Consider the following 12,037-nt stretch of genomic DNA (forward strand, 5'->3'; position numbering starts at 1 on the left):
GTGATAGACAGCATGGTATTCTGAAGAGGAGGTCGTGCCTCACTAACATGATCGAGATTTTTAAGGAGATGACAAAGATGATTGATGAATGGGTGGTAGATGCTGTCTACATGGACTTCAGTAAAGCCTTTGCATACTGATTGCATACTCATTGCATACTGATACAAAAGGTGAAGTCACACTGCATCAGAGGTCAGGTGGTAAGATAGATAGATGGCTCGGTCACAGAAGGCAAAGGGTAGCAGTAGAAGCGTGTTTTTCTGAATTGAATGTGGTGACTCGTGGTTTTCCACATGGATCTGTTCTGCGGCCTAGTTTGCATGTGGTATACATAAACAATTAGGAGGAAAATGTAGCCGGCCTGATGAGGAAGTTCACGGACGACACCAAGGTTGGTGGAGTGGCAGATAGCATTTCGGATTGTCTGAAGATACTGCAGGACATAGATAGGTTGGAGACTTCTGCAAAGAAATGGCAAATATAGTTTAATCCGGACAAATGTGAGGCAATGTACTTTTGTAGGTCGAAAATAGAGGGGAAAGATACCGTAAATGGCAAAACCCTTTCGAATTTAGAGAGTCAGAGAGATTTGGACGTGCAGTCCACAGATCTTTGAAGGTGACAACGCAAGTGAGCGAGGTGTTCGCTAAAGCACATGGAATGCTTGCCTTCATTAGAAAGGGCATCGAATATAAACACTGGTAAGTCATGTGACTGTTGCATAGACATGTAAGCCCGCACTTGGAATATTGCGCACAATTCTGTTCGCCACATAACCAAATGGATGTCGAGAGAGTGCAGAAAATGTTTACCACAAAGTTGTCTGGTTTGGAGGGTGTTAGCTATTTAGAGAGGCTGAATAGATTCGGACTGTTATCATTAGAAAAACGGAGCTTAATGGGTGATGTCAAAGAGGTCCACGAAAATATGAAGGGGCAGGATACAGTGGATGAGCAGGCACTCTTTCCTCAGGTTAGTCACCAGGAGACATAGTTTAATGTCCTCAGGGCAAAGGTAAGGGGAGATGTGCGAGGCAGTTTTTTTTACACAGTGGGTGGTGAGTGCCTGGAACGCGTTGCCAGGGGAGATTGTGGAAGCAGATATATTAACGTTTTTCAAAAGGCATCTTGACAAACACATGGAGAAGATGGGTTACGGCAGAAGGAACTGCTGTGTCTTTTGGCAAAGATAGGTAGCATAACCGATATAGGCTTGGTGGGCTGATGGGCCTGTTCCAGTGCTGTATTGTTCTTTGTTCTTTCTTCGTTGTTCTTTGTTCTTTGCTCTGCTCTTTGTAAAGGTTCGGGTACCACACGGTCCATATTAATTTCTGATGTTTGACCACATTGAGTTGTTTAAAGGTGACTTGTCCACTGTGCCTGTCTGCTTCAGTTAATTACTGTGCGGGTGCAACATGGTCTATGTGAATTCATGATGTGGTGTATACGGATTTCAGCAAGGCGTTTGATAAGGTTCCCCACGGTAGGCTATTGCAGAAAATAAGAAAGTATGGGATTGAAGGTGATTTAGCGATTTGGATCAGTAATTGGCTAGCTGAAAGAAGACAGAGGGTGGTGGTGGTTGATGGCAAATGTTCATCCTGGAGTTCAGTTACTAGTGGTGTACCGCAAGGATCTGTTTTGGGGCCACTGCTGTTTGTCATTTTTATAAATGACCTGGAAGAGGGTGTAGAAGGATGGGTTAGTAAATTTGCAGATGACACGAAGGTCGGTGGAGTTGTGGATAGTGCTGAAGGATGTTATAGGATACAGAGGGACATAGATAAGCTGCAGAGCTGGGCTGAGAGGTGGCAGATGGAGTTTAATGCGGAAAAGTGTGAGGTGGTTCACTTTGGAAGGAGTAACAGGAATGCAGAGTACTGGGCTAATGGCAAGCTTCTTGGTAGTGTAGATGAACAGAGAGATCTCGGCATCCAGGTACATAAATCCCTGAAAGTTGCCACCCAGGTTAATAGGGCTGTTAAGAAGGCATATGGTGTGCTCGCCTTTATCAGCAGGGGGATTGAGTTTCGGAGCCACAAGGTCATGCTGCAGCTGTACATAACTCTGGTGCTGCCGCACCTGGAGTACTGCGTGCAGTTCTGGTCACCACATTATAGGAAGGATGTGGAAGCTTTGGAAAGGGTTCAGAGGAGATTTACTAGGATGTTGCCTGGTGGGAAGGTCTTGCGAGGAATGGCTCAGGGACTTGAGGTTGTTTTCATTAGAGAGGAGAAGGCTGAGTGGTGACTTAAAAGATAGTCAGAGGGTTAGATAGGGTGGACAGTGAGAGTCTTTTTCCTCGGATGGTGATGACCAACACGAGGGGACATAGCTTTAAATTGAGGGGTGATATATATAGGACAGATGTCAGAGGCAGTTTCTTTACTCAGAGAGTAGTAGGGGTGTGGAACGCCCTGCCTGCAACAGTAGTAGACTCTCCAACTTTAAGGGAATTTAAGTGGTCACTGGATAGACATATGGATGAAAATGGAATAGTGTAGGTCAGATAGGCTTCAGATGGTTTCACAGGTCGGCGCAACATCGAGGGCCGAAGGGCCCGTACTGCGCTGTAGTGGTCTCTGTTCTATGAACGCCGGCCTCCAGCTCCTCTGTGGCTGGGCGAATGTCTCTCATATCACTGTTGGGTCTAGGGCGGTCCGCATTGCTATGAGGCCGGAATGGGCGTTCCAAAGCTGGATGAAATGGGCTACTGGGGGATCCCTGCTCAACCAATATACTGATCGTGATGCTGGCCTGTACACGGAGCAAAGATACTGCTTTTTCTTTAATGGCACAGCGACGAATGTTTTGTCACCCCCATTTCCCCGCCAAATTGCTATCGGGACTCTCGTCCCTACCACAGTCCCCTGCCCCACTGAGTGGGTACTGCACCATCAATTGGCGCGCCGGTCAGTCTCAGCCGAATTCTGCGAAGGTTGGATGAAACCTCAGGTCCTAGCACCCAACCGGGGCCACTCAGCCGGATGGGGAATTCTGAGCGCCTTGACACTGGGGGGTGTGGGGGGTTCCTTGGCGGTCATCGATAGGAATTATTTTATTTGCGGCCTTACAATCCTGGGAAACGAGACCTTGGGGGCCCTCGGGGCAATAACAAAGGAACTATCTCAACTGCGGTTGTTTGCCATGCAGAAACGGTATGCTCTTTACTATCGTCTGGCTCGTGAATGTGGGGTATGCGCCATAGTGCAGGGTAAGTGTATCATGGGAGTTCAAAATTGAACCGCTAACATCACTACATTTATGGACCGCATATGGGACCACCTGGACGGTATGCAGGACCCTGGCTCTTGGGGTAGCTGGGGATTCGGAGGTTGGAAAGATTGGTTGATAAATATGGCCATGTGGCACTCGGCTGTATCTTTGTGGGCCTGGCCATCCTTAAATGCGTGATAGTTAAAATGCAGGATGCGCTGGAACAGATAGCCGCCCCTAGAGTCTTGGCTGTTCGGATCCACGAGGATGCGGCGGATGATGGGGTGCTGCAACAGGAATTAGAAATACAGCGACGAATGTTCCTAGATGAGGGGCCGTGACTGCGGCTTGAACCGATAGGTTATCATGAAATGATAAAAGGAGGGAATGAAGAAATGAACAAATGAATGTGATAAAAAAATAGGATTATTAGTTAAAATAGTATAGATAATAGGGCCGGTCCGATGGTAGTGAGCTCACAGACAAAGAACAAAGGAATTTAGCAAAGCCTGGCTAGAGACCCTTGGGGGAGGGTAGCCTCATGGAGAGAATGGTGAAAAGGATGCTGGGTAACAAGGGCCCCCGGATTGAGAAATGCAAAGTGACCAGGATATATGGCCAGGTCAGGAGGTGTATAGAATGACCAATGGGAAGCTTATATGTGAATCTTACTGTGATTTTGAATATATCTGTAGAGACCCTTTGTCCTCGTTCTCTCTTGCTCTGGGCTCCCAGAAGACGGCTGTGTGTGTGTTCTGAGGTCCTACGAGTAAGCCAGCCTTGCAAGTTGCTTATTATTAAATGATACTATACCTACAAATCCATCTCTCATTTTTTATTGAGCCAGACTACCGGGTGAAGAATTTAACTATCAACAGTGTGAGAGAGGGAAAGAGTGTGTTTGAGAGAGCGAGAGGGCGGGAGTGTAAGTGTAGTGTGAGACAGGGAAGAAGTGTGAGAGAGGGAGGGAGCTTGAAAGAGGGAGGTTGTGTGAGAGTGTGAGGAGGAGAGAGAGTGTATATGTGTGAGAGAGTGAGACGGAGAGAATGTGAGAGAGGGAGGGAGTGTGATGGAGGGCGGGGTGTGAGAGAGGTAGAGAATGTGAGAGAGGGAGAAATCGTAAGATATGTAAGTATTGTGAAAGAGGGAGAGAGTGTGAGTGACAAAAGGAGTGTGAGAGGGGTACAGAGTGAGTCAGAGTGAGGGTGACAGAGAAAAAGAATGAGAGAGAGAGGGAGTGTGAAAGAGTGTGTCAGAGGGCCAGGTTGTGAGGGGGGAGAGAATGTAAGAGATGGAGAGATTGTGAGGGAGAGTGAGAAAGGGAGGTAATATGAGAGAAGGAGAAAGATTGAGAGAAGAAGGGAGTGTAATAGGGGAAAAGTGTTGGAGAAAGGGAGAGAGAGTGAGTAAACACATTTAGTAACTTCTCCAATATAATTTTAGATGTAATATTGTGTGCTGGAATGGCATCTGGAAACCTAGTAGGCACATCAATTATTGTGGACAGCACGGTAGCATTGTGGATAGCACAATTGCTTCACAGCTCCAGGGTCCCAGGTTCGATTCTGGTTTCCACCGGGTGCTCCGGTTTCCTCCCACAGTCCAAAGATGTGCAGGTTAGGTGGATTGGCCATGATAAATTTCCCTTAGTGTCCAAAATTGCCCTTAGTGTTGGGTGGGGTTACTGGTTTATGGGGAATAGGGTGGAGGTGTTGACCTTGGGTAGGGTGCTCTTTCCAAGAGCCGGTGCAGACTTGATGGGCCGAATGGCGTCCTTCTGCACTATAAATTCTATGATAGTCAAAACATACTGATTTCTACTTTTTGTTTTAGGATGCATGCCGACGCAATCAATGAAGACCCTTGTAAAATATTCCTCAAAAGCTGGACTGCGTATTAGGGCTTGTTTTATCACCGTTTGACGTTTCCCTATCAGTTGACAAGTGTCATTATCGACAAACTATAACTACATCGTTATATTGTCCAGGCCAATAAAAATGCTTTTGTATTTTAGCTTGAGTTTTCCTTCCTCCCAAAAGGCCTCCAACTGGCACCTCATGTGCAACTCGCACCATATTCTTTCTATACCCTACCGGCAATGTCACTTGATGAACTTCTTCCTACTTTTGATTCGCCTGCACATGTAAAGGTCTCCATTTTCTCATTAAAACATCATTTTTAAGGTAATACCACTCTGGTATACACACAGAGTCTTCTTTCGTGTATGCTTGCTGATAACCCCGTTTTGTTGTAACGCCGCCAATATTCCTGAACTGAAAATATCCACCTCATCCTCCACCTGTTTTTGTTATTTTCCAACCATATGATCAAAAATAGTTTCTGATAATTGAACGTCAACATTATCTTCACTCCTCCTCTTGTCTTAATCCGTGACTTTGCGACCTTGTTCCTACACAATTAGGAAAAATCGCAGGATATTCTTCCTTGAAAAATTCAGTTGTTTGATTTTCCACTGGCTTATCAACCACATAGAACATAGAACATAGAACACTACAGCGCAGTACGGGCCCTTCGGCCCTCGATGTTGCGCCGACCTGTGAAACCATCTGAAGCCTATCTGACCTACACTATTCCATATTCATCCATATGTCTATCCAGTGACCACTTAAATACCCTTAAAGTTGGCGAGTCTACTACTATTGCAGGCAGGGCGTTCCACACCCCTACTACTCTCTGAGTAAAGAAACTGCCTCTGACATCTGTCCTATATCTCTCACCCCTCAATTTAAAGCTATGTCCCCTCGTGTTGGTCATCACCATCCGAGGAAAAAGACTCTCACTGTCCACCCTATCTAACCCTCTGACTATCTTATATGTCTCTATTAAGTCACCTCTCAGCCTTCTCCTCTCTAACGAAAACAACCTCAATTCCCTGAGCCATTCCTCGTAAGACCTTCCCTCCATACCAGGCAACATCCTAGTAAATCTCCTCTGAACCCTTTCCAAAGCTTCCACATCCTTCCTATAATGTGGTGACCAGAACTGCACGCAGTACTCCAGGTGTGGCCGCACCAGAGTTATGTACAGCTGCAGCATGACCTTGTGGTTCCGAAACTCAATCCCCCTGCTTATAAAGGCTAGCACACCATATGCCTTCTTGACAGCCCTATTAACCTGGGTGGCAACTTTCAGGGATTTATGTACCTGGATGCCGAGATCTCTCTGTTCATCTACACTACCAAGAATCTTGCCATTAGCCCAGTACTCTGCATTCCTGTTACTCCTTCCAAAGTGAACCACCTCACACTTTTCCGCATTAAACTCCATCTGCCACCTCTCACCCCATCTCTGCAGCTTATCTATGTCCCTCTGTATCCTATAACAACCTTCAGCACTATCCACAACTCCACCGACCTTCGTGTCATCTGCAAATTTACTAACCCATCCTTCTACACACTCTTCCAGGTCATTTATAAAAATGACAAACAGCAGTGGCCCCAAAACAGATCCTTGCGGTACACCACTAGTAACTGAACTCCAGGATGAACATTTGCCATCAACCACCACCCTCTGTCTTCTTTCAGCTAGCCAATTACTGATCCAAACCGCTAAATCACCTTCAATTCCATACTTCCTTATTTTCTGCAATAGCCTACCGTTGGGAACCTTATCAAACGCCTTACTGAAATCCATATACACCACATCAACAGCTTTACCCTGATCCACCTGTTTGGTCACCTTCTCAAAAAACTCAATAAGGTTTGTGAGACATGACCTACCCTTCACAAAACCGTGTTGAGTATCGCTAATCAACTTGTTCTTTTCAAGATGATTATAAACCCTATCTCTTATAACCTTTTCCAACATTTTACCCACAACCGAAGTAAGGCTCACAGGTCTATAATTACCAGGGTTGTCTCTACTCCCCTTCTTGAACAAGGGGACAACATTTGCTATCCTCCAGTCTTCCGGCACTATTCCTGTCGACAAAGACGACATAAAGATCAAGGACAAAGGCTCAGCAATCTCCTCCCTGGCTTCCCAGAGAATCCTAGGATAAATCCCATCTGGCCCAGGGGACTTATCTATTTTGACATTTTCTAAAATTGCTAACACCTCCTCCTTTTGAACCTCAATTCCATCTAGCCTGGTCGACTTAACCTGAGTGTTCTCCTCGACAACATTGTCTTTCTCCAGTGTAAACACTGACGAAAAATATCCATTTAATGCTTCCCCTATCTCCTCTGATTCCACACACAACTTTCCACTACTATCCTTGATTGGCCCTAATCTTACTCGAGTCATTCTTTTGTTCCTGATATACCTATAGAAAGCCTTAGGGTTTTCCTTGATCCTATCCGCCAACGACTTTTCGTGTCCTCTCCTCGCTCTTCTTAACTCTCCCTTTAGGTCCTTCCTGGCTAACTTGTAACTCTCAAGTGCCCTAACTGAGCCTTCATGTCTCATCCTAACATAAGCCTTCTTCTTCCTCTTGACAAGTGCTTCAACTTCCTTAGTAAACCACGGCTCCCTTGCTCGACAACTTCCTCCCTGCCTGACTGGTACATACTTATCAAGGACACGCAGTAGCTGTTCCTTGAAAAAGCTCCACATTTCGATTGTACCCACCCCCTGCAGTTTCCTTCCCCATCCTATACCTCCTAAATCTTGCCGAATAGCATCATAAGTGCCTTTCCCCCAGCTATAATTCTTGCCTTGCGGTATATACCTATCCCTGCCCATTGCTAAAGTAAACATAACCGAGTTGTGATCACTATCACCAAAGTGCTCACCTACATCTAAATCTAACACCTGGCCGGGTTCATTACCCAGTACCAAATCCAATGTGGCCTCGCCCCTTGTTGGCCTGTCTACATACTGTGTCAGAAAACCCTCCTGCACACACTGCACAAAAACTGACCCATCTATAGTATTCGAACTATAGTATTTCCAGTCAATATTTGGAAAGTTAAAGTCCCCCATAACAACTACCCTGTTACTCTCGCTCCTGTCAAGAATCATCTTTGCAATCCTTTCCTCTCCATCTCTGGGACTATTCGGAGGTCTATAGACAACTCCCAACAGGGTGACCTCTCCTCTACTACTGTTCCTAACCTCGGCCCATACTGCCTCAGTAGACGAGTCCTCAAGCGTCCTTTCTACCGCCGTAATACTTTCCTTGATTAACAATGCCACACCCCCCCTCTTTTACCATCTTCTCTGTTCTTACAGAAACATCTAAATCCTGGAACCTGCAACAACCATTCCTGTCCCTGCTCTACCCATGTATCCGAAATCGCCACAACATCGAGATCCCAGGTACCAACCCATGCTGCAAGCTCACCCACCTTATTCCGGATGCTCCTGGCGTTGAAGTAGACACACTTCAAACCAGCGTCCTGCTTGCCGGTGCCCTCTTTCGAACTTTTAACCCTATCCCTGACCTCACTACTCTCAACATCCTGTACACTGGGACTACAATTTAGGTTCCCATCCCCCTGCTGAATTAGTTTAAACCCCCCCCCCCGAAGAGCACTAGCAAATCTCCCTCCCAGGATATTGGTACCCCTCTGGTTCAGGTGAAGACCATCCTGTTTGTAGAGGTCCCACCTACCCCAGAATGAGCCCTAATTATCCAGGAAACCAAAACCCTCCCTCCTGCACCATCACTGTAGCCACGTGTTCAACTCCTCTCTCTCCTTATTTCTTACTTCGCTAGCACGTGGCACGGGTAACAACCCAGAGATAACAACTCTGTTTGTTCTAGCTCTCAGCTTCCACCCTAGCTTCCTGAATTTCTGTCTCAAATTCCCATCTCTCTTCCTACCTATGTCGTTGGTACCTATGTGGACCCCGACTTGGGGCTGCTCCCCCTCCCACTTAAGGATCCCAAAAACACGATCAGAGACATCACGAACCCTGGCACCTGGGAGGCAACACACCAACCGTGAGTCTCTTTCGTTCCCACAGAACCTCCTGTCTGTTCCTCTAACTATGGAGTCCCCAATGACAAGTGCTCTGTTCCTCTTCTCCCTTCCCTTCTGAGCAACAGGGACAGACTCTGTGCCAGAGACCTGCGCCCTATTGCTTACCCCTGGTAAGTCGTCCCCCTCAACAGTATCCAAAACGGTATACTTGTTATAGAGGGGAACGACCACAGGGGATCCCTGCACTGCCTCCCGGTTCCCTCTGCCTCCCCTGACGGTAACCCATCTACATTCTTCTTTTACCTGAGGTGTGACTACCTCCCTATAACTCCTCTCAATAACCTCCTCCGCCTCCCGAATGATCCGAAGTTCATCCAGCTCCAGCTCCAGGTCCCTAATGCGGCTCTCGAGGACCTGGAGTTGGGTGCACTTCCCGCAGATGTAGTCAGAAGGGACACGAGAGGTGACCCTTTCCTCCCACTTCTGCAGGAGGAACATTCAACTGCCCTAGCCTCCATTCCCACTGAACTAACTTCCCAACTACTGAAAAATAAAAAAAATAAAAAACTTATTAGTTTAGGAATCCAACGGACAGAGCTTTTTTTTTGGTTAGAGGAGGAGGATGGGTGGGAGACACTACATAAGTAGAGTTTCGGGTAAAGCTGTCACTCGAGAACAGCCCCTTCACAAACCACCGTCAACTTACGCTGACCGCACTGCACGTATGCAAATCTCCCCGGAACAGCCAATCAGAAGCTCTGCTCTGCTGCCCTCTGCTGGATGCTCACCTTCCGTCGAACTCCTCGGGTCACTGATGCAGGTGCACCTTCAACTTACGCTGACCGCACTGCACGTATGCAAATCTCCCCGGAACAGCCAATCAGAAGCTCTGCTCTGCTGCCCTCTGCTGGATGCTCACCTTCCGTCGAACTCCTCGGGTCACTGATGCAGGTGCACCTTCAACTTACGCTGACCGCACTGCACGTATGCAAATCTCCCCGGAACAGCCAATCAGAAGCTCTGCTCTGCTGCCCTCTGCTGGATGCTCACCTTCCGTCGAACTCCTCGGGTCACTGATGCAGGTGCACCTTCAACTTACGCTGACCGCACTGCACGTATGCAAATCTCCCCGGAACAGCCAATCAGAAGCTCTGCTCTGCTGCCCTCTGCTGGATGCTCACCTTCCGTCGAACTCCTCGGGTCACTGATGCAGGTGCACCTTCAACTTACGCTGACCGCACTGCACGTATGCAAATCTCCCCGGAACAGCCAATCAGAAGCTCTGCTCTGCTGCCCTCTGCTGGATGCTCACCTTCCGTCGAACTCCTCGGGTCACTGATGCAGGTGCACCTTCAACTTACGCTGACCGCACTGCACGTATGCAAATCTCCCCGGAACAGCCAATCAGAAGCTCTGCTCTGCTGCCCTCTGCTGGATGCTCACCTTCCGTCGAACTCCTCGGGTCACTGATGCAGGTGCACCTTCAACTTACGCTGACCGCACTGCACGTATGCAAATCTCCCCGGAACAGCCAATCAGAAGCTCTGCTCTGCTGCCCTCTGCTGGATGCTCACCTTCCGTCGAACTCCTCGGGTCACTGATGCAGGTGCACCTTCAACTTACGCTGACCGCACTGCACGTATGCAAATCTCCCCGGAACAGCCAATCAGAAGCTCTGCTCTGCTGCCCTCTGCTGGATGCTCACCTTCCGTCGAACTCCTCGGGTCACTGATGCAGGTGCACCTTCAACTTACGCTGACCGCACTGCACGTATGCAAATCTCCCCGGAACAGCCAATCAGAAGCTCTGCTCTGCTGCCCTCTGCTGGATGCTCACCTTCCGTCGAACTCCTCGGGTCACTGATGCAGGTGCACCTTCAACTTACGCTGACCGCACTGCACGTATGCAAATCTCCCCGGAACAGCCAATCAGAAGCTCTGCTCTGCTGCCCTCTGCTGGATGCTCACCGTCCGTCGAACTCCTCGGGTCACTGATGCAGGTGCACCTTCAACTTACGCTGACCGCACTGCACGTATGCAAATCTCCCCGGAACAGCCAATCAGAAGCTCTGCTCTGCTGCCCTCTGCTGGATGCTCACCTTCCGTCGAACTCCTCGGGTCACTGATGCAGGTGCACCTTCAACTTACGCTGACCGCACTGCACGTATGCAAATCTCCCCGGAACAGCCAATCAGAAGCTCTGCTCTGCTGCCCTCTGCTGGATGCTCACCTTCCGTCGAACTCCTCGGGTCACTGATGCAGGTGCACCTTCAACTTACGCTGACCGCACTGCACGTATGCAAATCTCCCCGGAACAGCCAATCAGAAGCTCTGCTCTGCTGCCCTCTGCTGGAGGCTCACCTTCCGTCGAACTCCTCGGGTCACTGATGCAGGTGCACCTTCAACTTACGCTGACCGCACTGCACGTATGCAAATCTCCCCGGAACAGCCAATCAGAAGCTCTGCTCTGCTGCCCTCTGCTGGATGCTCACCGTCCGTCGAACTCCTCGGGTCACTGATGCAGGTGCACCTTCAACTTACGCTGACCGCACTGCACGTATGCAAATCTCCCCGGAACAGCCAATCAGAAGCTCTGCTCTGCTGCCCTCTGCTGGATGCTCACCTTCCGTCGAACTCCTCGGGTCACTGATGCAGGTGCACCTTCAACTTACGCTGACCGCACTGCACGTATGCAAATCTCCCCGGAACAGCCAATCAGAAGCTCTGCTCTGCTGCCCTCTGCTGGATGCTCACCGTCCGTCGAACTCCTCGGGTCACTGATGCAGGTGCACCTTCAACTTACGCTGACCGCACTGCACGTATGCAAATCTCCCCGGAACAGCCAATCAGAAGCTCTGCTCTGCTGCCCTCTGCTGGATGCTCACCTTCCGTCGAACTCCTCGGGTCACTGATGCAGGTGCACCTTCAACTTACG

This window comes from Scyliorhinus canicula, chromosome 29, assembly GCF_902713615.1.
Source record: "Scyliorhinus canicula chromosome 29, sScyCan1.1, whole genome shotgun sequence".
NCBI classification, from domain to species: domain Eukaryota; kingdom Metazoa; phylum Chordata; class Chondrichthyes; order Carcharhiniformes; family Scyliorhinidae; genus Scyliorhinus; species Scyliorhinus canicula.